Source organism: Physeter macrocephalus, chromosome 7 (assembly GCF_002837175.3).
Source record: "Physeter macrocephalus isolate SW-GA chromosome 7, ASM283717v5, whole genome shotgun sequence".
In the NCBI taxonomy this organism is placed as follows: Eukaryota; Metazoa; Chordata; class Mammalia; order Artiodactyla; family Physeteridae; genus Physeter; species Physeter macrocephalus.
In genome coordinates this window covers 27,092,816-27,102,197 of record NC_041220.1, presented here as the reverse complement: position 1 = coordinate 27,102,197, position 9,382 = coordinate 27,092,816, and the positions used below count along the sequence as shown (strand labels likewise).

The following is a 9,382-nucleotide window of genomic DNA, read 5'->3' as shown; positions in this document are numbered from 1 at the left end:
GCCATGGCTCACGGGCCCAGCCGCTCCGCGGCATGTGGGATCTTCCCGGACCGGGGCACGAACCCGTGTCCCCTGCATCGGCAGGCGGACTCTCAACCTCTGCGCCACCAGGGAAGCCCTGGTTATCTGTTTTAAACATAGCAGTGTGTACATGTCAATCCCAAACTCCCAGAGGCACACTGATTCTAAATGCAAGCAGCTCAGAGAAAAAAGACAACATGGAAATGTAAATGATCATGAAAATTTCAGACTTCGGCTAGGTAAGAGAGGAGAGATGGAGCATTTAGGGATGTGAAAACAATGTAAAAGACAAAAGGGAGGTGCCTCGATAGCTTGATATTCAATTCTCTTCTAGGCATGTCCACCTAGATGGCTCCAGTCTAAAAACCAAACCAAATTGAACTTACCATCTTCTCTCTGAAACCCTCTCTCCTTTTGTGTTCCAGAATCCAGCAGGTGACACCAGTAACTACCCAGTTTCTTAGACTAGAAAACCGGGAGGGATCCTAAATTCTCTCCTGTCCCTTTCCTCCTGCTTCAATTCTATCCTTCTCTCTCTTGAGAGCTGTCTCTTGAGAGCTCCCAGGAAGCTCACTGCCACAGACCTGAGCTCAGCTCCATACTGTTACTGACCGTGTACCCTCCCCCTCGCTTCAATTCTTCTCTTTCATTAATTCCCTTTGAGAGATGTGTCCTTGAATTTCTACTCTTGGCCAAATGTTTGCAAATCAGTGAATAGTTCTCGATTGACTACCCAGCTCTACCCGGCTCTTCCCTGAGTTAAAGCTTCTGGCTTAGTTTGCTAGTGTCCCCACGTGGCAGTCCATCTCCACCCAGCCCAACTAGCTGTGACATCAGACTCTGGCTATGGTCCCAGCTTTCCTGATCCCCCTCTTGTCCATTACTACTCTGTTTACCTTAGTTTGGGTGTTCATAATCTTTAGCCTGGTATGGTAGATGGAGTTAATAAATTTGGCGAATATTTACCCTCCCCTTCCTCACCCTGTGGGTGGAGAATACCTACTGTGTCCTATAGACACTGAGCTTGGCCATGCAACTTTGGCTAGTGTAATGTGGGCAGAAGGGAGTGTGCTAGCTCTGAGCAGAGGCTTCAGGAGACGGTGCATGTTTCTGCCCACCAGTCTGTACCCCTGCCATCCGTCCATAGGAGAACATGGTGTAGAGAAGCAGTTTATTTATCCATTCCCCTGTCGATTTATCCATTCCCCTGTCAATAGATACGTAGTTTGTTTCCAGTTTTTGACTCATGAAAAAGGTATTATGAATATTTTTATTTGCTCCTTCATCCTGGGTCCTGAAATGAAAGACCCATGGAGCACATATGAATCCACCTGGAGCCTGCAACCAAGCCCAGATGAGTTAAAATCAACCCACAGTTGACCCACAGACCCAATGAGTAAAAAATAAATGTTTGTGGTTATAAGACACCAAAGTTTTGGAGGAAATGAATATTTGTTTTTTGTAAGCCACTGAGATTTTGGATTGTTTATTACTGTGGTAAAACCTGACACATATGTCTGAATGTTTGCAAAACCTCCTTTCTAATCTTCCAGTCTCTGGTCATATCTTCCTCCCACCTACCCTTCACATTGGATTAAATAAAAATTCTTCAATAGGTCCCATGTCCTGCAGGAGAAACATCCAAGATGGAATAAAAGACTTACCTGCTCAGGCTCACCTCCCACTTTTCTCTGTCTGGCATTTTAAACTCTAGCCATGCCTCACGATCTAATGTTCCAGTGATTTCTCATATTTGAATTGTATTTGTCTCTCTGTGTTCTCTTTTGCAAATGCTGTCAATTCTGAGCCACATACCTCTCCCTGACCCCCCTCCTTCTACTACCCCCACCCCCAATCCAGCATTTTTACCTGCAAAGCCCTTATAAGTTTTCAGTGTTGCCACCTTCTGGGCATCTTCCCTGGCTTCTCAAAACTCTCAAAACAATTTGTACAGTTCCATGATAGCATATTTTGTTTTGAAATAATTTTTATACCTCTCTTTCAGTTAGATTGTGAACAATTTGCTGATAGGAAGTTTCTCTTTTCATCTTTTTACTCTCAGGACTTAGCAATAAATGAAGCAATGAACGTTTAGTTGATTTTGAAGTTGAATCTGCATAATGTCTCTCTCATCTGGTTGAACCACTTACGCTGAATGTATAGCATGAATTTGATTATCCCATCTTTCTCACTAAGATGCTACTTCTCAAACTACACTTGAAACATCGAATGAACACTCTCATGTACCCAATAACCAGGTCAAGAAATACAGCATCCCTAGCACCCTCCTTCTCCTACTGAATCACTACAGCCTCTTGGCAGAGGTAAGCACTGTTCTGACTTCTAACACCACAGATTTGTTTTGCCTGTTTTTTAAAAAATAAATTTATTTATTTATTTTATTTTTGGCTGCATTGGGTCTTTGTTGCTGTGTGCGGGCTTTCTCTAGTTGTGGCGAACAGGGGTTACTCTTCGTTGCGGTGCGCGGGCTTCTCATTGCGGTGGCTTCTCTTGTTGTGGAGCACAGGCTCTAGGCGCGCGGGCTCAGTAGTTGTGGCGCGCGGGCTTAGTTGTTCCGCAGCATGTGGGATCTTCCCAGACCAGGACTCGAGCCCATGTCCCCTGCTTTGGCAGGTGGATTCTTAACCACTGTGCCACCAGGGAGGTGCCTGTTTTGGCTATTTTAAAACAATACCTGAATGGAATCACAGGTGCACTTTTGTGTCTGGCTTCTTTTGGTCAACATTACCAGGGAAGTCCCTGTTTTGGCTATTTTAAAACAATACCTGAATGGAATCACAGGTGCACTTTTGTGTCTGGCTTCTTTTGGTCAACATTATAATCTGTGAGATTCCTTCAAGCTATTGTGAACAGCAGTAGTTCATTTTCACTGCTGCTTAGCACTCCTTGGCATAAATATAACACAGTTTATTTATCCATTCCCCTTCAATAGATATGTAGTTTGTTTCCAGTTTTTGACTCATGAAAAAGGTATTATGAATATTTTTATTTGCATCTTTTTGCTGTGCATATAGGAATTTCTATTGAGTATAAACCTAAGAGTGGAATTTCTGGGCCACAGAGTATGTGTACATTCACTTTGGGCAGATGCTTCTAGACTCTTCTTCAAAGTGATTGTACCAATCTGTGTCCCCATCAGTGGTGCATGAGAGTCTTATTTTGCATCCTCACCAACTCCTGATATTGTCAGTCTTTTTAATTTTAGTAATTCAGATGGACATGCTTTGGCTTTAATTTGCCTTTCCCTGATGACTAATGACATTGACACTTAAAAATATGTTTATTTACCATTTGGATATCTTTTGTGAAATCCCATTTTTCTATCAGATTGCCTTTTTCTTATCTATTTATAAGAATTCTCTGAAGTCAATTTGCTAATATTTTATACTGTGTTTTGCTTCTATCTTCCCAAGAGAGATTGGCTTGTAATTTTTTTTTTGTTATATCTTTGTCAGGTTTTGAGTAAAGGTTATTCTGATCTCATAAAATGAGTTGAAAAATGTTCTTTAGTCTCTGGAAACGTTTATTTTTAATTTATTTTATTGAAGTATAGTTGATTTACAATGTTGTGTTAATTTCTGCTGTACAGCAAAGTGATTGTTATACATATATATGTATATATATATATACATTCTTTTTCATATTCTTTTCCATTATGGTTTATCACAGGATATTGAATATACTTTCCTGTGCTATACAGTAAGACCTTGTTGTTTATCAATTCTATATATATGGGAACATTTATTGTAAGAGGGGTGTTGTTTCTAATTTCTTCTCTAAGAGTCAGTATACGTAGTGCTTAAGCTTATGGGCCCTGGAATCAGACTACTAAGATTGAATCTTGGCTTTCTGCTTTCTTATCATGTTGACCTTGGGGAATTTATATAACCAATTTGTTCCTCAGCTTTCCCATGTATAAAATGGTGATAATAATAGTATCAACTTTATAAAATTATTGTCAGGACCTTATGAGTTTTACATGTAAAGATCTTAGTACTGTGCTTGGCCCATAGCAGGAGTTTAATAATTATAGCTATTATATTTATCCATTAAATCAATGCTTTTGCTTATGGTGCCGTCGTTTATAGAAGCCGAAGCTGTCTTCTCTTTATGGTGTTGGTTCAACAATAAACCTTACGTGGGTTGAGGATGTAAGTAGAACCTTCTAAATGGGATGCCAAGAATCCAATTTTTCTTCCCACTTGGCTTTTTCTAGGGCATACTTTTCCTCTCCTTTTTCTCTATTTTGTAGAATGTCAGGGAAGAGACATCAGAAGCTTTCTGTAGAAATAGTACCCAGAGAAAGACATGGATCTTAGTCACGGTACTTGCGGCAGTGTCATAGGTGAGTGTGGGTCCACATGGCAAATATTCCAGTGGTTAGAAGGGAGTCAGGACTTTTGATTTTCACTGCCTGGGTAACTGACCTCCGAGATCCTCGGTTTTTCTTTTTAACAAAAGGAAGCCCAGCCTTCCCAGGGTGTGGTTTGAATTCCTGATTTGGTGGTTGTTAGGGGCTCTGAAAGTACTGTGGAGCTTTAGGGCAAAGATAGAGTCATTACTATGCAAATCTTTTTTTTTTTTTTTTCCTTTCAGCCTTTGTGCCACTAAAACACCACTTAAGTGGGATGTCTGTTTTCATCTGGCTTAGAGCTGAGGTTTAAGATACATGGCTCCCTGATTAACTCTGAAACTATTAGCACCACATCTTCATCAGAAAAACCACAGAAATTAGGGTTAAGTGTGTCCCCCTGTGACTTTTCTCTTTTTCCAGCTTTACTGGTTTCTCTTTGCTTCCACTATGTCTTCTCTCTGCTTTTTATTTGGGAACAAATTATCTATTCCAGGCCTCCACACATAGTCTTCCTTTTGCACAGTTCCTGACCTACAGTAAGTATCTCATGCAAGCAGTGTTCCTCTCATCATTTCCTTCTGAGCAATGAAAAAACAGAAGGATAACAACTAAAACTGCTGTGGACTCCTACTGTTTACAAGTTTCTGGTCTCTTGAAGAGAATCGTTCCCCTCTACTCAGTCAATGCAGCTACAGAAATCTCTGCCATTTCAAACACTAATTTTTATAATTTTGTGCTTTCACTTAACCTCATCTTTTATAGCACAGATCACATACACCTTATGAGTGATGTGATTCTGATGTCGGAATGAGATGATGGATTTCCTTTGCATTTTGTATATCTCCCAATTGTAATATTTCTGTCACAGGTATGAATTTCAATTCAAAATCCTAGATGTGCAAGCAATGTGATATTATTTTTAATTACTAATTTTTATCTTCTTGCAATCAAATCATTGTTTTTCTTTCCCCTCTTCCAGGGGTTTCATCTAAGATTGAACGTGATAGAGACAGAATTGGTGGCCCTCATTCTTCACCTTTCCCTTGTCATGTAACTTTGTGTTGCCCTTGACTGTGGGATTCACTTTAGTCAGTGGGATATTAGCAAGCGTGATGTGATCAAAGGCTTGAAACATGTATGTAGAGTTGGGTTTACTCACTCTTCAGTCTTCACTGTAACCATGAGAAGGAAAAGCCTGAACTAGCCCACCAGCCCCAGGGAAAGTGTGAGAGATATATTAAGCAGAATTTACCCCCAGTCACACCAGCCTAGATCAGCAAACTCCCAGCTGACCTGCAAACACATAAGCTAACTCAATGGTTATTATTTTAAACCACTGAGTTTGGGGATAGTTTGTTATGCAGCATTTTTCCAGCAAGAGCTAACTGATATATTATATAAATTACAGTCAAGAGAGTGGCATCTTAGTAAGATTCTTTGATACATCCTTGTTCCCATCTGCTCTTTGATCATCAATGCATTGTAATCATGGTCATGTTTTTCTCATATTGACCCAATTATCTCTGGAGTCCAGCTCTCCTGTCTCTCAGCAGCTACTGTGATTTTCCCCTGCTTTGCCAGCCTAGTTACTCTGTGCTATGTTGAGGCAACTCTGAAAGACATGTTGCTTCTCTGGGCTCCACACAAGGACTGAGGCACAGTTTCCTTTGATATTTCACCCACTAACCTATCTGAGCCTTCTGTTATTTCCTCTTCCTCCCCCAAGACTCAGCCCAGGGTTGGTAGAGGTGGAGGGTGAGGAATAGGGCTCTCTATCAGAGAAACAACCAAAGTCTAATGTCTGTCACTTCAACTCTTTTCAAGCTCATCCCTCAAACCTTTTATCTTTCCTGGGGCAAAAAAACGAATTCTGACTGATTATGCATTCTTCTGAATCTGTTGTTCGTGATGTAAAATTTAGGCCTTTAGTTCTTAAAAGCTTTCACTTAGAAGTCTAGAAACTTGACATTTTTGTTTGTTTGTTTGTTTTCTTAATGTAAATGGTGTGCAATGTTTTCTTAATGTCTTATGGTAAAGTCTTATTGCCTGAATGGCAGAGGGTTATAGGGTAAAAGAGAATTTGGAGGGAGAAAAACAGTGTATGTTAATATAGAAAAATATTATCCTCTAACACATTCTGTTATCAATAAAAAGTAGACTTGCTAATGACCTGTATCTCCAGCCTCAGGGAGTTTTACATATATTCACAAACTCATACTAATCTGTAGAATGACATATAAATGCTAGTTACTGTTCTACGGTTCACGTTTATTTGTAAGAATGGTAGTCTCTTCTATGATGCTCCTCCTGAGGGACACATACAAAATATTTTCATTATCTGCATATGCTTATGTGTACTTAAAATAGACCATCCCCTTTGTGCAGCTATTACCAAGCTAATACTTTGTTATGGATACTAATCTATTTCTTCTGTTCTGTGTTCTCTATTGATATATAACCTTTTCCTTCTATGTGTGTGCCCTACTTACATTTTAAAAATATTTTGATTACATAAGTATTACATGAGTACATTCTCCTTTTTAAAAATTTAAGACATTATAGATAAAACTAAGATCCCCTTTGATCAGCACTTTCAATTTGGAATGTATCTTTTTCAGATTTTTAAAAACATTTTTTATAAATATATATGCCCTTGTGAAATTCACAATATTGTTTTTGTGTGTTTGCATGTGTTTTTATCATAAATGGTATCATACTGTATGATAACTTCTATAACTTGCTAATTTTACTCAACAATATGAATTTGATATTCCTCCATATTAATACATGAAGATCATGTTTATTTCATGTAGTTAGTCTATAATATTTCATTGTATACATATATATATATATTCGATATTTTATTTACTGTTTAATGTAGAGGCCAAATGTGCAGATTGTCTGGATTCAAATGCAAGCTCTACCACCTTGTATGACCTTAGGAAAATAACCACTGTGTGCTTCAGTTTCCTCATCTATAAAATGGAGATAATAGTTCCTGTATCATTGTTACTATAAGTAAGCAGTCAATGATCTTTTAAAGAAATGAAAAAATCAAGAAAATTGTCTTTCATTTTTACCCCCACATTTACTATTTCTGATGCTGATTACTCCTTTGTTTAGTTACACATTTTTATTAGGTATCATTTTCTTCCCGTTTGAGGAACAGATTTCCTTCTAGTGCAAGTGTGCTGGTGATGTATTTTCTAAGCTCTTATTTGTCTGGAAAGTCTATTTTGCCTTCATTTCTGAATATATTTTTGGTAGGTATAGAATTCTAGATTGACATTTTTGTTTTTTACATATATACTTTAAATATGTCACTTCACTGTTTTCTAACTTTGTAGTTTCTGGCAAGAAGTTTGTTAAAATTCTAATCTTTGAAACTTTGTATGTAATATGTCCTTTTTTCTTGTTTCATTTCAGATTTTCTCTTTATCACTGTTTTTCAATAATACGAATATGATGTTTGGTGTGGTTTTCTTCATGTTTATTTTGTTTGATGTTTGTTGAGCTTCTTGGATTTTTGTGTTTATAATTTTTATCAAATTTGAAAAATATTCATCTAATAGTTCTTCAAATATTTTCTCTGCCTTTGCATTGCTTCACATCCCCTCCTACTAAGACTATAGTTATTTGTATATTGGTCTGCTTGATATTGTCCTACTAGTCACTGAGACTCTGTTCATTAAAATTTTTTTTCTCTTTGTGCTTTATTTTGGGTAGTTTCTCTTTTTTTGTTCACTAATCTTTTTGCCTTTGTGTTTTATTTTCCATCTCCAACAGTTCCATTTGGGTTATTTTTATATCTTTCATTCTTCTCATTATATTTATTTTTCCTTTAAATCTTTGAGTATGTTTGTAATATTAATAATTGTGTTTTAAAGTCAATGTCTGGGAATTCCCTGGCAGTCCAGTGGTTAGGATTCTGCAGTTCCACTGCAGGGGACATGGGTTCTTCAATCCCTGGTTTGGGAACTAAGATCCCACAAGCCGCACAGCACAGCCAGAAGAATTAAATAAATAAATAAATAAATAAATAAAATAGATAACTCAATGTCTGATAATTGTGGCATATTCATCAGTTCTTTTTCCATTTTTAATCTATGGATTTTTCTCCTGACTATGTAATGACATTTTCATGCTTCTTTGTGGGCCTGATTATTTTCTTATTGGATTCCACATACTAAAATTTACATAGTTGAGCTCCTGATTTTGCTGTCTTCCTTTAACAAGCATTGTACTTTGTTCCATCAAGCAGTGAAGTTATGCAGTGCTGCTTGCTCTTTTTGGTTATTTTAGATTTGCTAAGGTCGGTTTAGAAGAATCTTTACTCTAGTGCTAGTTTAGCCCCAGTATAAAGTCTGATCTTTCTGAGGTCCCTACTAAATGCTCTTCATATCATGAAGTTTCTCTGCTCTGACTACTGAACTAACCCCATTCCGGGAATGCTTCAGCCCACTGCTTTTCTACTTCCAGCCTCAAGGAATTTTATCCCGTGGATGTGGAGATTGGTATTCTGCCAAATGCTCCAGAGCAGGGGTTCCTAACCCCTGGGCCTGTTAGGATCCAGGCCGCACAGCAGGAGGTGAGCGGCAGGTGAGCCAGCGAAGGTGCATCTGCTGCTCCCCACCACTGCATTACCGCCTGAACAATTCCCCCTCCCCCCAGTCTGTGGAAAAATTGTCTTCCATGATATCTGGTCTGGGGTGCCAAAATGGTTGGGGACCGCTGCTCCAGAGGACTATTTGCAGATCTTTAGAACTGTCTCTTTACAGTTTCCTTGTCTCTGGTACTCTGCTCTGTAAGTTCTAGTCACCTTGACCTCCCTGAACTATAATCTCTGTCCTCTTAACTCTGTTAAGATACTGAAGATACTGGGGTGTGTATAGTCCCCTCCTTGAGCTGCCTAGAAACTGCCACCTGGCAGAAAGCCAAGAAAATCATACAGCTTATCTTATTTGCTCCCCTCTTCCCAAGGATCAT

The 9,382-nt window shown here is 38.6% G+C and overlaps 1 long non-coding RNA gene across 1 annotated transcript in view; it reads left to right on the top strand.

Annotated features, from left to right (window-relative positions):
- LOC102979803 (uncharacterized) overlaps window positions 1-2,356 on the top strand; it is an 83,955-nt gene extending 81,599 nt beyond the window's left edge. Inside the window, exon 8 of the long non-coding RNA XR_448353.4 lies at window positions 2,084-2,356. This is a non-coding gene — a long non-coding RNA (uncharacterized lncRNA). The remainder of the gene's footprint in view (window positions 1-2,083) is intronic.
- Window positions 2,357-9,382: the final 7,026 nt, after the last annotated feature.